Here is a 14,041-nt window from a genome sequence, read left to right on the forward strand (position 1 = left end):
AAATGTAATATATATATATATATATATATATATATATATATATATATATATATATATATATATATATATATATATATATATATATATATATATATATATATATATATATATATATATATATATATATATATATATATATATATATATATATATATATATATATATGGCTTTAAAATCTAATATTAAGTGAGTATAATTACTGACTATATTCTTTTAATAATTTAAAAGATCAGTTTAGTTTAGAGGGATCGGTATCGACAATACTGGGCTTGAAAATATCGGTATCGGATCGAAAATAAAATAAGAGGTATCGCCCATCCCTAGATTTGTGTCTTATCACGGAAACATCCATCCTCTGAAAACACGAAAAGAAAATGGCAATTCACTTTAATTCACTAGTGACCAATACATGCTGATTAATATTGTTTGACTGCTCTGATGGCAGAATGATGTGGACTAAAATATTTCAGACACTTCGGGTTGTTTCTCACAAATCTATTGTATAAAGATAGAAGAGCTGGAATATAGCACATGAGTCATTGGTGTGAAAGACATGACAACATTTATAGGATGCACTGAAGAGGAGCCCAAACTACACTCAGTGGCCAAGTGATGCTTCTGGTCCATGTCACGAATCTGGTCCATGCACTTCCGCTCCCTCACCACCAGAGGTCACCCTCTCATCACATGTACTCTTGCACTTCACCATCTAACTACATTTCCCATCATCCATTGCACAGATATCACAGCTGTCACCAATCACTCATTGCACTAATCACACGCACACCTGATCCTACGCACACGCAATCACACACTCTATTTAAGCCTTGGACTTTCTCTGCCTCACTGCCGAGTATTTTTTGCGTTTACCGCTCCCCTAGCTGTAGCTACTCCACAGAGCCCTTGTCAGTATCATAGTCTTGGATTACCTATTCACCTGTGTTTGTTTCTACCTGTGTTTCCTGGATTAACCCTTTCTGTGCCATTCCGTGTTTCTGTTCAGTTCCTGCATTGTTCTGCGTTTTTCACTCCCCTAGTGTTAGCTGCGATACGGAACTTTTGTTGTTTTCTAGTCTGTGCTTCTAGTGTTTACCCGTCTCCCTGTTCGGACTCTGATTATTTCCCTTGCCTGGATTATAGCTCGTGTACCTGGATTATCTCTCTGCCTTGCCCTATTGGATACTGTTCGTCGATCGTCGACCCACGCTTGCCCTAGGTTTACTCTTTGTCTTGTCCGTGCCATACCTGTTTGCCATTGTTTCGACCCTGCCTGTATTTATGACCATGCCTTTAAATAAAAGCTTGCACATGGATTCTCACGTCTCGTCAGCCACGTTACAGTCCATGATATTGATACAGACTCTGTGTAACGAACGATTCTTTGTGACTGTATATTTCAAGTTGGAAAAGACTTTTAGTTGCACTATAAGTGAACCTTAGTTCCCAGGTCGACCTGATCAGAGTCAAGAAAAGATGAGCCATAAACACATGACCGTATGATTGAAATGTTAAAATGTAGGGGGAAAAAATAAAATAAAACACTTTTATTCTTTGGCACCTAAAAAAAATCATTTGGCGCTTAAGTTTGTTTCTTATATGAGCCAATGGCTCCTAACTCGATTTGTTTGTCTGGAGCCCTGAATACCAAACTTGTTCTGAGGAGAAGCAGCTGTCGAGTATTGAGCAGAAAAACTGAAAACTTTAGAAAGCACACAAATAAAGGCATTTTTAGATGTTGAATTGCTATGTGGAGCATCAGGATCACTAGACGAGAGCTTAATGAACTCATTTTTGTGAAAACCTCATTAAACCAAAATTGACCTTTCACTTGTTTTGCCTGCAGCTCATAATTAGTCCGTTCACGTTCAAACTCATTTTTCCAGCACAGGTCACATTTATACTGAATAATACAGAGAAAAATACAGCTGGAAGAAAGTGCAATGTTTCTCAATGTGCATTTATCATTATTGCAGTTACACTGAAAATGTTAATTTTTTTATTATTTAATTTCCTAACCAAATATTATGTGACTATTCACAAGTAACTTCACAAGTTATTAACTTTACTATATAGTACCTAAAGTTCTCGAAAGGACTGACATGAAACCATTTAGTTGACAGGAGCAAAAAAACAAACAAAAAAAGCGAGCGAGAGAGAGAGAGACCATCACTCTCTTCTCCACATCAGTGTTACACAAATACAGGAGCTCAGATCAGATCATGTTTCTGACTAATTCACTGATAGACCTCCGTCTTCTTTCTTCACAGATTCACCCACATCTACACTGACTGTGACACCAGACAGTCCTGTATTCACTGGAGAGACAGTCAATCTGACCTGTGTTATAGAGTCTCACAGTGACTGGAGATATGAGTGGTTTAAAGACAGTGTAATGCTAAACATGTCTGATGGTTACACTGTAAACAGAGACACTCTCACTATCAGAGGAGCTACTGAGTCTGATCAGGGTCAGTACTGGTGTAGAGGACAGAGAGATGAAAGACCACAATCATCACAGGACAGTAACCGAATTAATCTGGCTCTTAATGGTGAGTAAATACTGTGATAAACACTTGCCTGCTGTTGAGCATTAATATACGCACTAATGAACTAAAAATAATTATCAGTTTTGTGTGGCTTAAAGATGCCTCCTTTTGAGGCAAATAAGGTTTATTATCAACCTTATTATCATTGAATGTTTATCAATGTTATCTTTATTAAATGTTATACCCAGCAGGAGCACAGGGGGTGAAGTCAGAAGCCTTGAAATATTAGGTTTTATGAAATATTATCATGTGACTTAAGATCAGATCTGCATGTTTCTGTTCTCCAGTCTCAGCAGCTTCATCTCGTCTTCTGGTCACTGGAGTGGTTTTGGGATTGTGGTGCTTGTTGATCTTCATCTTGCTGCTGCTGCTGTGGAGATACAAGAAGAGCAAAGGTGTGGAGCAGTTCATAACATGATTAATACAACTGAACAGCAACAAAGGAAAGATACAGTTTCTGAATAAAGACTCATGAGAAGATCTCACTGTAATCACTGCAGATACTCTTAAGTGACCATAATGCTCTTTGTTTCTATTATAGATCAGCAGCGTAACATTAACCAGACATCAGTCCCAAATCAATCTGGAGAATCTCAACCAGAAAACTCTCCTCTACAGTCTGGTCAGCCTCAATAACTGATCAATTAAAGGGATAGTTCACACACACACACAGAATTAACCGTCGTTTCAAATCTATATGAATTTGACATCTGTGGAACAAAAAAATGTATATTACAAAAAAAAGAAATGAATATAATATTATTATAATTATTAATATAATATGTCCAAATGATTAAAAAAAATCAGTTGGGTTCAGTTTGGACCCCAGCATTCTTCAAAATATGTCACATCCCTTTAAGCTTCATACATACATTTTTTTTTTCCCTTCAAGACTGCTTTGCTGTTTACATTTTCTCCTCAAATGTTTGTTTTGTGTCCAGCAGATCCTGATCACATTTATGATGACGTGACTGAAGTGAAGAAGAGACACAAAGGTTGAGTTTTAAACCATCTTAAAACATACCATTCAAAATCAGCAAATATCATTCATTAATGTTGACGTTTGTTTTAGATGATCCAGAGTCATTTTGGGATGTCATATATTCAGAGGTCACTGTTCAGAAAGAGATATCTGTGGATAAAGGTTAAAAACCCCTCTTCACTACAACTGGACGATATGTTATCAGTCATTAACCAGTAACTTTAATAGTGTTTCAAAGTATGGTGCATAAAATAAAAAATAATAAATATAGTTTTGTTTGTTTTTGCAGATGATCGCATGGCAGAGTCAAATGAAGTGACATACTCAGAAGTCAGAACAAAAGTAAAGAAATCCAAAAGCAAAGGTGTGGAGCAGTTCATAACATGATTAATACAACTGAACAGCAACAAAGGAAAGATACAGTTTCTGAATAAAGACTCATGAGAAGATCTCACTGTAATCACTGCAGATACTCTTAAGTGACCATAATGCTCTTTGTTTCTATTATAGATCAGCAGCGTAACATTAACCAGACATCAGTCCCAAATCAATCTGGAGAATCTCAACCAGAAAACTCTCCTCTACAGTCTGGTCAGCCTCAATAACTGATCAATTAAAGGGATAGTTCACACACACACACAGAATTAACCGTCGTTTCAAATCTATATGAATTTGACATCTGTGGAACAAAAAAATGTATATAAAAAAAAAGAAATGAATATAATATTATTATAATTATTAATATATGTCCAAATGATAAAAAAAATCAGTTGGGTTCAGTTTGGACCCCAGCATTCTTCAAAATATGTCACATCCCTTTAAGCTTCATACATACATTTTTTTTTTTTTCCCTTCAAGACTGCTTTGCTGTTTACATTTTCTCCTCAAATGTTTGTTTTGTGTCCAGCAGATCCTGATCACATTTATGATGACGTGACTGAAGTGAAGAAGAGACACAAAGGTTGAGTTTTAAACCATCTTAAAACATACCATTCAAAATCAGCAAATATCATTCATTAATGTTGACGTTTGTTTTAGATGATCCAGAGTCATTTTGGGATGTCATATATTCAGAGGTCACTGTTCAGAAAGAGATATCTGTGGATAAAGGTTAAAAACCCCTCTTCACTACAACTGGACGATATGTTATCAGTCATTAACCAGTAACTTTAATAGTGTTTCAAAGTATGGTGCATAAAATAAAAAATATTATAGAATAAATAATATAAAATATTAAACTGTAATTAGCCTTAGGTTGATGGTTAAATATATGTTTTTGTTTTGTCTTACAAAATAATGCTTGTGTTTTTGCCAATTCTTTTTTTTTCTTTTAACATATCCACATACTGCTTTTTACATTCATATATTTTTTTATACTTTTTTTGCAGTTAATGAAGTCAGTTTTATATTAAATAAATAAAAATACGAACAAAATCAAACATCAGTGTTTGTTGAAGCCATTTCTATGGAAGTAAAAATATTTTAGTATATTTTGTAAAACCTGAGAAAACCCGTGTTGCAAATAAAACATAGAAATTGGAATGTAAACAGTTAACCAGTGATTTAGTATAATGTAATTTGATTGGCTGTTAGATTTAGTATGAAAGAAATAGAACCCGCGAAACAGTCAGAAGCCACTGGACTTTGGAGCAACACAGTCTTTTGACCTACACGTAACTGTACATTTAATTTGTAAGAAAAGTAAATATCCTAAGTTTTTATTTTTTATGTTTTTGAGATTCATAATTAAACAGTCAAACGAAGAACTCTGGATTCAAGACTTTTATTTGGCGTTTCGTGTTGAGTACAAAAGAACTTTGAAGTCCTAAGCTAACGAGTCAGCTTGTTGCACTCACAATCAAGTCAAAAGACTGCTCGACATAGTCAAAATATCGAGTGAAAGAAGATTGCTCGACGAATCCGAAAGACGAGCCGCGTGAGAAGATCGCTAAAGAAAGACGCGCTCGCTCGTGATGACGGCGAGCTAATCGACATTTTCTGGCTGATCTGAGGGAAACCCGCTAGCGGATGATAAAGATAACAGACCAATACGGACGAAAACTACATCGCAGCTCAAAAAATACAGAAAGAAAGCCAGTACAGTGTGAGTCGGCTGAATGAAACTTTCCCTGGAACAGGTCTGATATTTTCTTCATCGTCTAAAAGTGACAGTAGTGCTCACTGGATATTTCGTTCTGAAAGTCATAGAGCTTTACATAAAGACATCCTGCACATCAGTGACTCTTTTAAACGAGTGTTTATAAGGAGATTAGAAGCTGTGTACAATAGGAACTGTGACAGTTTTCTGTGTGAAGATTTTAAAGTGACATGACATGGCAGATGAAAGCGCAGCTGCAGGGGTTGACCAAAAGAGGGCGCCAAAGCCCACATTAAAGGCTGAAAGGAGAACGCAAGGGAAAGTTGGCACAAATAACCAAACAGAAGAATGATTTAGCCAAATTGAAGGAAAATGAACACAATGTTAATCTCATTAAAGATGAAGCATTGCTAAGGTTTGAAAGATGCGCAAGAGAGTATGAACGGATTAATGAAGAGTTGTGTGAGTTAATAGACGAAGATGATAAGAAAGCGGATCAAGACGCTTACAAGAACAGATATTCTGAGTTTCAGCGGTTTATAGAAAACACAAAAATGGATTGCAGATGTCTTAAAAGATGAGGAAGATGCTATTAGGCCACGTGATAGTGTGTCCAGAGCTAACTCCGTGGTAAGCCACACTTCCAGTACTAATTCTGCAATGCTGAGAATTAAAGCTGAACGTGAAGCACTGTTGGCAAGAGCTGCAGCAATGAAAAAGAGAGAAGCAATAGAGCAGGAAGAAATTTGCTTGAGAATTAGAAAAGAGGAATTAGAGCTTGAAACTGAGCTTGCTGCTTCAGATGCCAAACTAAAGGTGTACGAAGATTTTGAAGATGCTCAGGAATCTAAATATGATTTATTAGAGCCACCTTCAGGACCCAGATTTGAACCCATGATGCGTAGACAAGAAAAAACCAGTGTGTCAGCTGATAAGACATTCCTTACATTCAATCCAAAGCCAGTCACTCAAGTTGGCGCTTCAGATAGAAGAAAGTCGTTGTCAAGGTTTGATGCTGTCAGCAGCACGCCACATCTTAATCATCATGATCACACTGATTCTTCTGCAGATAGCCTGCACGAAGTGCTACAGCATCAAAACAAAGTCACCGAGATGCTCATTAAACAACAGAGTTTGTCTCAACTGCCTCAAAGAGACATACCCACGTTTACAGGAGATCCTCTGACTTACAGATCTTTCATAAGGGCTTTCGAGCATGCTATTGACAGTAAAACAGACAGTCATCAAGACCGGCTGTACTATCTTGAACAGTTCACGAGTGGAGAGCCACTTGATCTCATTCGGAGCTGTGAGCACATGAAACCCGACAGAGCTTATAAAGAAGCCAGAGAACTGCTTGATCGTCACTATGGAGATGAAATGACCATCGCTACAGCTTATATCAAGAAGGCTATGGAATGGCCTCAGATAAGGTCAGAAGACAGAAAAGGATTGAATGCTTTTGCATTGTTCTTGGTTGGATGCTGTAACACGGTGAATGATGTGGACTACATGGACGAAATTAACAATCCTACCAACATGAAGTCCATTTTATCCAAACTGAAAGAAAGATGGAGAAGTTACGCTTATGACATTCAAGAAAGAACAAGAAAAAGAGCCAGATTTCCTGATTTAGTGGAATATGTGTACCGTCAAGCAAAGGTTGCCAATGACCCGCTGTTTGGAGACATCCTGGACTCCACTTCAAATAACCAGAACAACTCAAAAAAGCAACCAAGCATTAGAAAAGGTGAGTCTAAAAGAAGTAGCTTTGCTGTGAATGTGTCTGCTACTGAAAATAATGTCAGTAAAAGCCAACCTGAGAAGAAACCTTTTGCAGTCAAGTCAGCAAGTGTCTTTCAAAGTCCCTGTCTTTACTGCCAGAAGAACCATGCACTAAATGTATGCAACAAGATTCGAGAACAGCCTCTGAAAGAAAGAATTCAGTTCTTGAAAACGAACGGTCTTTGTTTTGGGTGTCTGACGGCAGGTCATATGTCCAAGGACTGTAAAAAAAGGGCCTCTTGTCCAGATTGTTCATTCAAGCACCCAGCTATCTTGCACATTGTTAAGGAAGATGCTTCATCAAAGAATAACAGTGCAGATGACAGCTCACAAAGTACAAGTGAAGTCACAAGTGCTCTCGTGTCTGCAGGGTGCAGAAGAGGTGACCATACTGGGGCCGGGAATAGTGAGTGTATTCTTCCCATCGTACCTGTGCAGATAAAACACAAGAAAGACACAAAGATAATCAAGACCTATGCTTTCCTGGATCAAGGAAGTACAGCAACTTTCTGCACTGAAGAATTGGCAAAGAAGTTGAATATGCGAGGCAGAAAGACAGAGTTCCTGCTTCGTACTATAGCGCAAGAACAGAAAGTGAATAGCTATGAACTTACTGATCTGGAGGTGTGTGGCTTAGAGGAGCAAGATTACATTCAGCTTCCCAATGTGTATACTCAGCCAGATATACCTGCAAAAAAGGCCAACATCCCACAGAAGAAAGATTTGGAGAAGTGGTCTTACCTGAGTCGAGTCCATCTCCCAAAACTTGAAGCAGAAGTTGGTCTGCTCATCGGTGTCAATGCATACAAAGCCATGGAGCCATGGGAGATCATTAATAGCCAGAACGACGGACCATATGCTGTGTAACACTTTTACCAGTGAGCACATTTGTTCCTAGAATAATATATAGAAAAAAATTAAAAATAATATTATAGAATAAAATATAGAATAAATAGTATAAAATATTAAAGTGTAATTAGCATTTTGATTGCTTCTGTTGTCCTCATTTGTAAGTCACTTTGGATAAATTCGTCTGCTAAATGACTAAATGGAAATGTTTTCTTCGCATGAGTTTTTCACAATTGTTAATCTACTGCCATTTTAAAAATAGGTTAAAGTAATTCCAGATTAGAAACAAGTCAGCGTTTTTGCTTTGACTGAAGAACTTTTTTAATTTTAATTTTAATTTATTTTTTTTATTTTTTTTGAGGGCGTGGGTTGATTATGTAGTTATTGTTATGAACAAAATAAAGCACCATATGTTGGACAGTTGACCATTAGAGTAATGTCTGTTTCCTGAGCTGGAGGACATGTTTGTGTCTTCAGCATCTTTTACCAGATATGAGTCATGAACATCAGACACTGATGAGGAAACATGAATGAACACTTCTATGAGATCACCTCGTGGAGTCAGTCAGAGTCCAGCACATTATGATGAGAATCCTGCAGTTGATTCCTGAAGCGCACCTGACTTATATCTTCATGACAAGTAGAGATGATCAGCATCGTCTTTCTACAAAAAATAACTAGAAGCAATAGAATTATTTTAAGCAGACTTTCAGACTTTAAACAGAAATTCAAATTCTTAAATTAAGATGCATGATAAACAAACCAAAGCATAGCAGAAGAATATCATCAGCTCTGATGTGTTGTAAAGTGATGATACACTCATTCACCGCAGGACAATTACACAAGCTACAGAAATTAATTATTGTCATGACAAGCCTTCTGCTTCCGGCTTCGCTACTGTTCGGACGCTCCTGCTTATTGCTCTGCGCTTCGCTCCATATTTATGCACTTTTCTCAGATTTCTCCAAGATTTTAACTTCAGCATATCAGCACAGTGCTCAAACAACACAGTTTTTAGAAAAGGAAGACTCTTTGCCTCCCACTGCCAGCAGTTTACATTCCGGAGACGGGAAAACACAGCTGCCTACATTAAAACAGACGGGAAAGAAAATGCCCCTTGTGGAATCTACTTGCTGCATGAACTGCCACAGACTTCTACAAAGGATTGTGGTTCTTGAAACAAAGTTACTTGCTGGACCTCCAAAACAGGTGGAACACAGCAGATCGGCATCACGGACCTATGAATCCTATGAGTCCTATGAATCTAGTGAATCTCAACAGTTTATACAAAGTGTAGAAGAACAAGCTGATCGACAGACTAATCGATGGCACAAACAGGGAGCGAGACCCAAAGGCACTCGAGACATCAGATTGTCATGAGTATCTCGTATTGCGGTGGTAGCATCCTCTACCCCAGATACAGCTATGACAAGACTTGTAAACACTGGCATTTTACAACCCCCTATACATCTTGAGAACCGATTCGAAGCATTAATGAATGTGGGTGAGGAATCCCCAAATGTGACAAAACATGGATCGTATCAGCCAGCAGCTAACATCGCTACTAACAGGCGCTCGAGGTCGAGCAGACAGCGGCACTCAGCTCAGAGCGCAGCCGAGCCCAGGACTCTGATAGTGGGCGACTCTATTATCAGAAACATCAGTAGCAGGACTACAACTACATGCTGCTTTCCTCAAGCAACCGTCTCTGATGTGAACAAGGAACTTCGGAACATTCTGATGAAGCACAAGACTGCAAATCGAATCATCATCCATGTGGGGAAGAACGATATTCGGAAAGAGCAGTCAGAACTGCTTAAGAAGGATTTCAGTGAACTCTTTGAAACACTTCAAAGACTTGAAGTTCAGTCGTTCATCAGTGGACCACTCCCAGCAAGGGGAACTAACATGTTTTCACGGCTGCTTGGGCTGAATACATGGCTACAAAGAACCTGCAGTACAAAAGGAGTCAACTTCATCGACAACTTCAATATTTTCTGGGGCCATAGACAACTGTTTAAACTGGACGGCTTCCACCCAAACAAACTTGGTGCGAGAGTGCTAAAGGACAATATCTATTTCTCCCTCCGTCATCCTTCAGTGGTGTGTGCCAATCCACTCGGCCTCAATGGCACACACACACCTGGACAGAATATGAGTGACCACAGCACTTCATGTCAGCCTCAGAGTCATCTTATGGTTGACACATCCCACAAGGACACTGATAACACCACGCAGCCAAAACAAACTTTCCTCACAGAGCCCTGCCCACACAGCTCATCACAAACAGACTGTGACGTACTACATCAGCTCCAAGACTCAGCACCCAAGGACAACTATCTGGAAAACAGCCAGGGAAGCCAGGGCAACATATCACAGCCACCGGAAACACCAGAGCCAGAGCCCCGCTCGCCAGACACACTATCCCTCTCTCCAGAATCTCCACTTCTAAGCTTCTCACAGAAAATGGAGGAACTGGTGTATGCTGGGACCAAACTCTCCCACTCGTTCGCTGCAAGCCCCCAGATATCAACTAAAAAACGGCGGGCCCCACAACCACCAAAGACTTCAGGCCCAGCTCTCCCTCCTCCTCCTGTGAGAGCTCTCCGTCCGCTGCCACAACGCCAGGGCCCAAACCCTCCTCCATCGGCTGTAGGTGAACCAAAAACAACTGATAACAGCTCTCAGTGATATGTGTCGGGTCCCCGCTATATTAGCAGCAACACTCACAAATGTTCACAGAACAAGTGGGAACCCAGTGTGCCTGTAGCTTTTTATATTTCTGTTTTATCACGTGATAGAAAATCTAAGGCCTTCTCAAGCCGTATGGCTGACCCATCTAATCTGCGGCCTATAATGCGTCAATCTAAGATTGCTGTAGAGACAAAATGTAATTCCATCAAGTTAGCATTTTTAAACATTCGCTCACTAAAAAATAAATCATTTCTGATCAATGATTTTATAACCACAAACAACCTGGATTTTATGTTTCTAAATGAAACATGGCTTGAAGACAGCTGCAGTGCAACAGTCCTCAATGAAACAGCCCCTCCTAACTTTAACTTTACAAGTGTCTGCAGGACTGTTAGGAGAGGTGAAGGTGTAGCTGCTCTATTTAAAGATGTTTATCAATGCAAGCAAGTGTCATTTGGTCAGTATTTGTCCTTTGAATATCTAGGTATTGTGCTGAAAGGTGCTCAACGCATTCTGTTTATCATTATTTACAGGCCTCCAAAATACTCTCCAGCCTTTGTTGAAGAGTTCACAGAACTGTTATCAATGATTTCCTCAGAGTTTGACTGTTTTACTATTGCAGGGGATTTTAATATTCACATAGATAATGCAGAAATCAAAACTGCAAAATAAATTATTACTGTTTTAAACACTTTTGATCTGATCCAGCATGTGCATGAACCCACACACAATCGTGGACACACTCTAGATTTACTCATCAGTAAAGGTCTAAACATTTCATCCATTGTTGTTAAGGATGTAGCACTATCTGATCACTTCTGTATTTTCTTTGATATATTGATCTCTCTTACCACTGAATCTAGATCTGTCTCTGTCAGAAAGAGATGCATTAATGAGAAAACTAGTGCGCTATTTATGAAGGCTATATCTTTAACACCAAGCATTTCTGGAGACTCTGTTGATCTTCTCCTGGATTCTTTTAACTTAAAGGTTAAGAATGTTATTGATGATATTGCTCCGACAAGGGTCTGCAAGAAGAATGGCAGACAAAAATCACCATGGAGAAAATCAACAGCAGTTCAGAGTATGAAAAGACAATGCAGAAAAGCTGAGCGGATGTGGTGGAAGACAAAACTTGAAATTCACTATAGCATCTATAAAGACAGCCTTCATGCTTTCAATGTGGAACTAGCCACAGCTAGACAGACCTTCTTCTCAAGCCTTATAAACAGTAACTTAAACAACTCTCGCACTCTTTTTGCTACTGTGAAGAGACTGACGAACCCCCCAAGTCAGATTCCCAGTGAAATGCTCTCCGACAGTAAATGCAATGAGTTTGCTTCCTTCTTTTCTGAGAAGATCAATAATATCAGAAAGGAGATTGGCATATCTACTTTTGCAGAGGTCACACAGATTCGACCGCAATTTCAAAAAGAAGTGACTATGTCTGTTTTTGAAGCAATTGATTGCAAAATATTGAAAGAAATAGTACAGCACCTTAAATCATCAACCTGCTATCTTGACACACTTCCCACATCTTTTTTTCAAAAGTGTGCTTAACTGTTTAGAAGCAGATCTCTTAGAAGTGGTGAACGCCTCACTTCTTTCTGGGACTTTTCCAAACTCCCTGAAAACTGCAGTTGTTAAGCCCCTTCTGAAAAAGCGCAATCTTGATAACACAATGTTGAACAACTATAGACCAATATCAAATCTTCCGTTCATAGGTAAGATTATTGAAAAGGTAGTTTTTAATCAGCTGAACAACTACTTAAACTCAAATGGATACCTGGACAATTTTCAATCTGGTTTCCGAGCACATCATAGCACAGAGACAGCACTCATTAAGATAATAAATGATATTCGCTTCAATTCTGATTCAGGCAAAATATCAGTGCTGGTACTACTAGATCTTAGTGCTGCGTTTGACACTGTTGATCATAACATACTTCTAGAGAGACTGGAAAACTGGATCGGGCTTTCTGGGATGGTACTCAAATGGTTCAGGTCATACTTAGAAGGGAGAGGTTATAATGTGAGTATAGGAGAGCATAAGTCTAAGTGGACGTCCATGACATGCGGAGTCCCACAAGGCTCAATTCTTGCACCTCTCTTGTTTAGCCTGTATATGCTCCCACTAAGTCAAATAATGAGAAAGAACCAAATTGCCTATCACAGCTATGCTGATGATACGCAGATTTACCTAGCCTTATCTCCAAATGACTACAGCCCCATTGACTCCCTCTGCCAATGCATTGATGAAATAAACTGTTGGATGTCCCAGAACTTTCTTCAGTTAAATAAGGAGAAAACTGAAGTCATTGCATTTGGAAATAAAACCAAGTCAAAAATCTTGGGGTGTTTCTGGAGACAGACCTTAGTTTTAGTAGTCATGTCAAAGCAGTAACTAAATCAGCATACTATCATCTCAAAAACATTGCAAGAATTAGATGTTTTGTTTCCAGTCAAGACTTGGAGAAACTGGTTCATGCCTTTATCACCAGCAGGGTGGATTATTGTAATGGTCTCCTCACCGGCCTTCCAAAGAAGACCATTAGACAGCTGCAGCTCATCCAGAATGCTGCTGCCAGGATTCTGACTAGAACCAGAAAATTTGAGCATATTACACCAGTCCTCAGGTCCTTACACTGGCTTCCAGTTACATTTAGGATTGATTTTAAAGTACTTTTACTCGTTTATAAATCTCTAAATGGCCTAGGACCTAAATACATTGGAGATATGCTCACTGAATATAAACCTAACAGACCACTCAGATCATTAGGATCGAGTCAGTTAAAAATACCAAGGGTTCACACAAAACAAGGGGAGTCTGCTTTTAGCTATTATGCCGCCCGCAGTTGGAACCAGCTTCCAGAAGAGATCAGATGTGCTAAAACATTAGCCACTTTTAAATCCAGACTCAAAACTCATCTGTTTAGCTGTACATTTGTTGAATGAGCACTGTGCTACGTCCGAACTGATTGCACTATGTATCACTTTCTATTCTTAAATGTTTTAAATTCTTTTAAAATCACTTTGTTTTTATTGTTGTGATTTTTATTATTTTTAATCTCTTATTATTTTTAATGA

At 38.6% G+C, this 14,041-nt stretch overlaps 1 protein-coding gene and 1 long non-coding RNA gene across 3 annotated transcripts in view; both read left to right on the forward strand.

The window, feature by feature from the left end:
• Positions 1 to 14,041, forward strand: part of LOC131544800 (sialoadhesin-like) — a 222,623-nt gene that overhangs the window by 43,765 nt on the left and 164,817 nt on the right. The gene's annotated exons all lie outside the window — the stretch shown is intronic.
• Positions 4,037 to 4,638, forward strand: LOC131544871 (uncharacterized). Its single transcript, XR_009272261.1, has 3 exons — positions 4,037 to 4,119; positions 4,439 to 4,489; positions 4,567 to 4,638. It is a non-coding gene; the product is annotated as an uncharacterized LOC131544871 (long non-coding RNA).

Source organism: Onychostoma macrolepis, chromosome 07 (genome assembly GCF_012432095.1).
Source record: "Onychostoma macrolepis isolate SWU-2019 chromosome 07, ASM1243209v1, whole genome shotgun sequence".
Taxonomy (NCBI): Eukaryota; Metazoa; Chordata; class Actinopteri; order Cypriniformes; family Cyprinidae; genus Onychostoma; species Onychostoma macrolepis.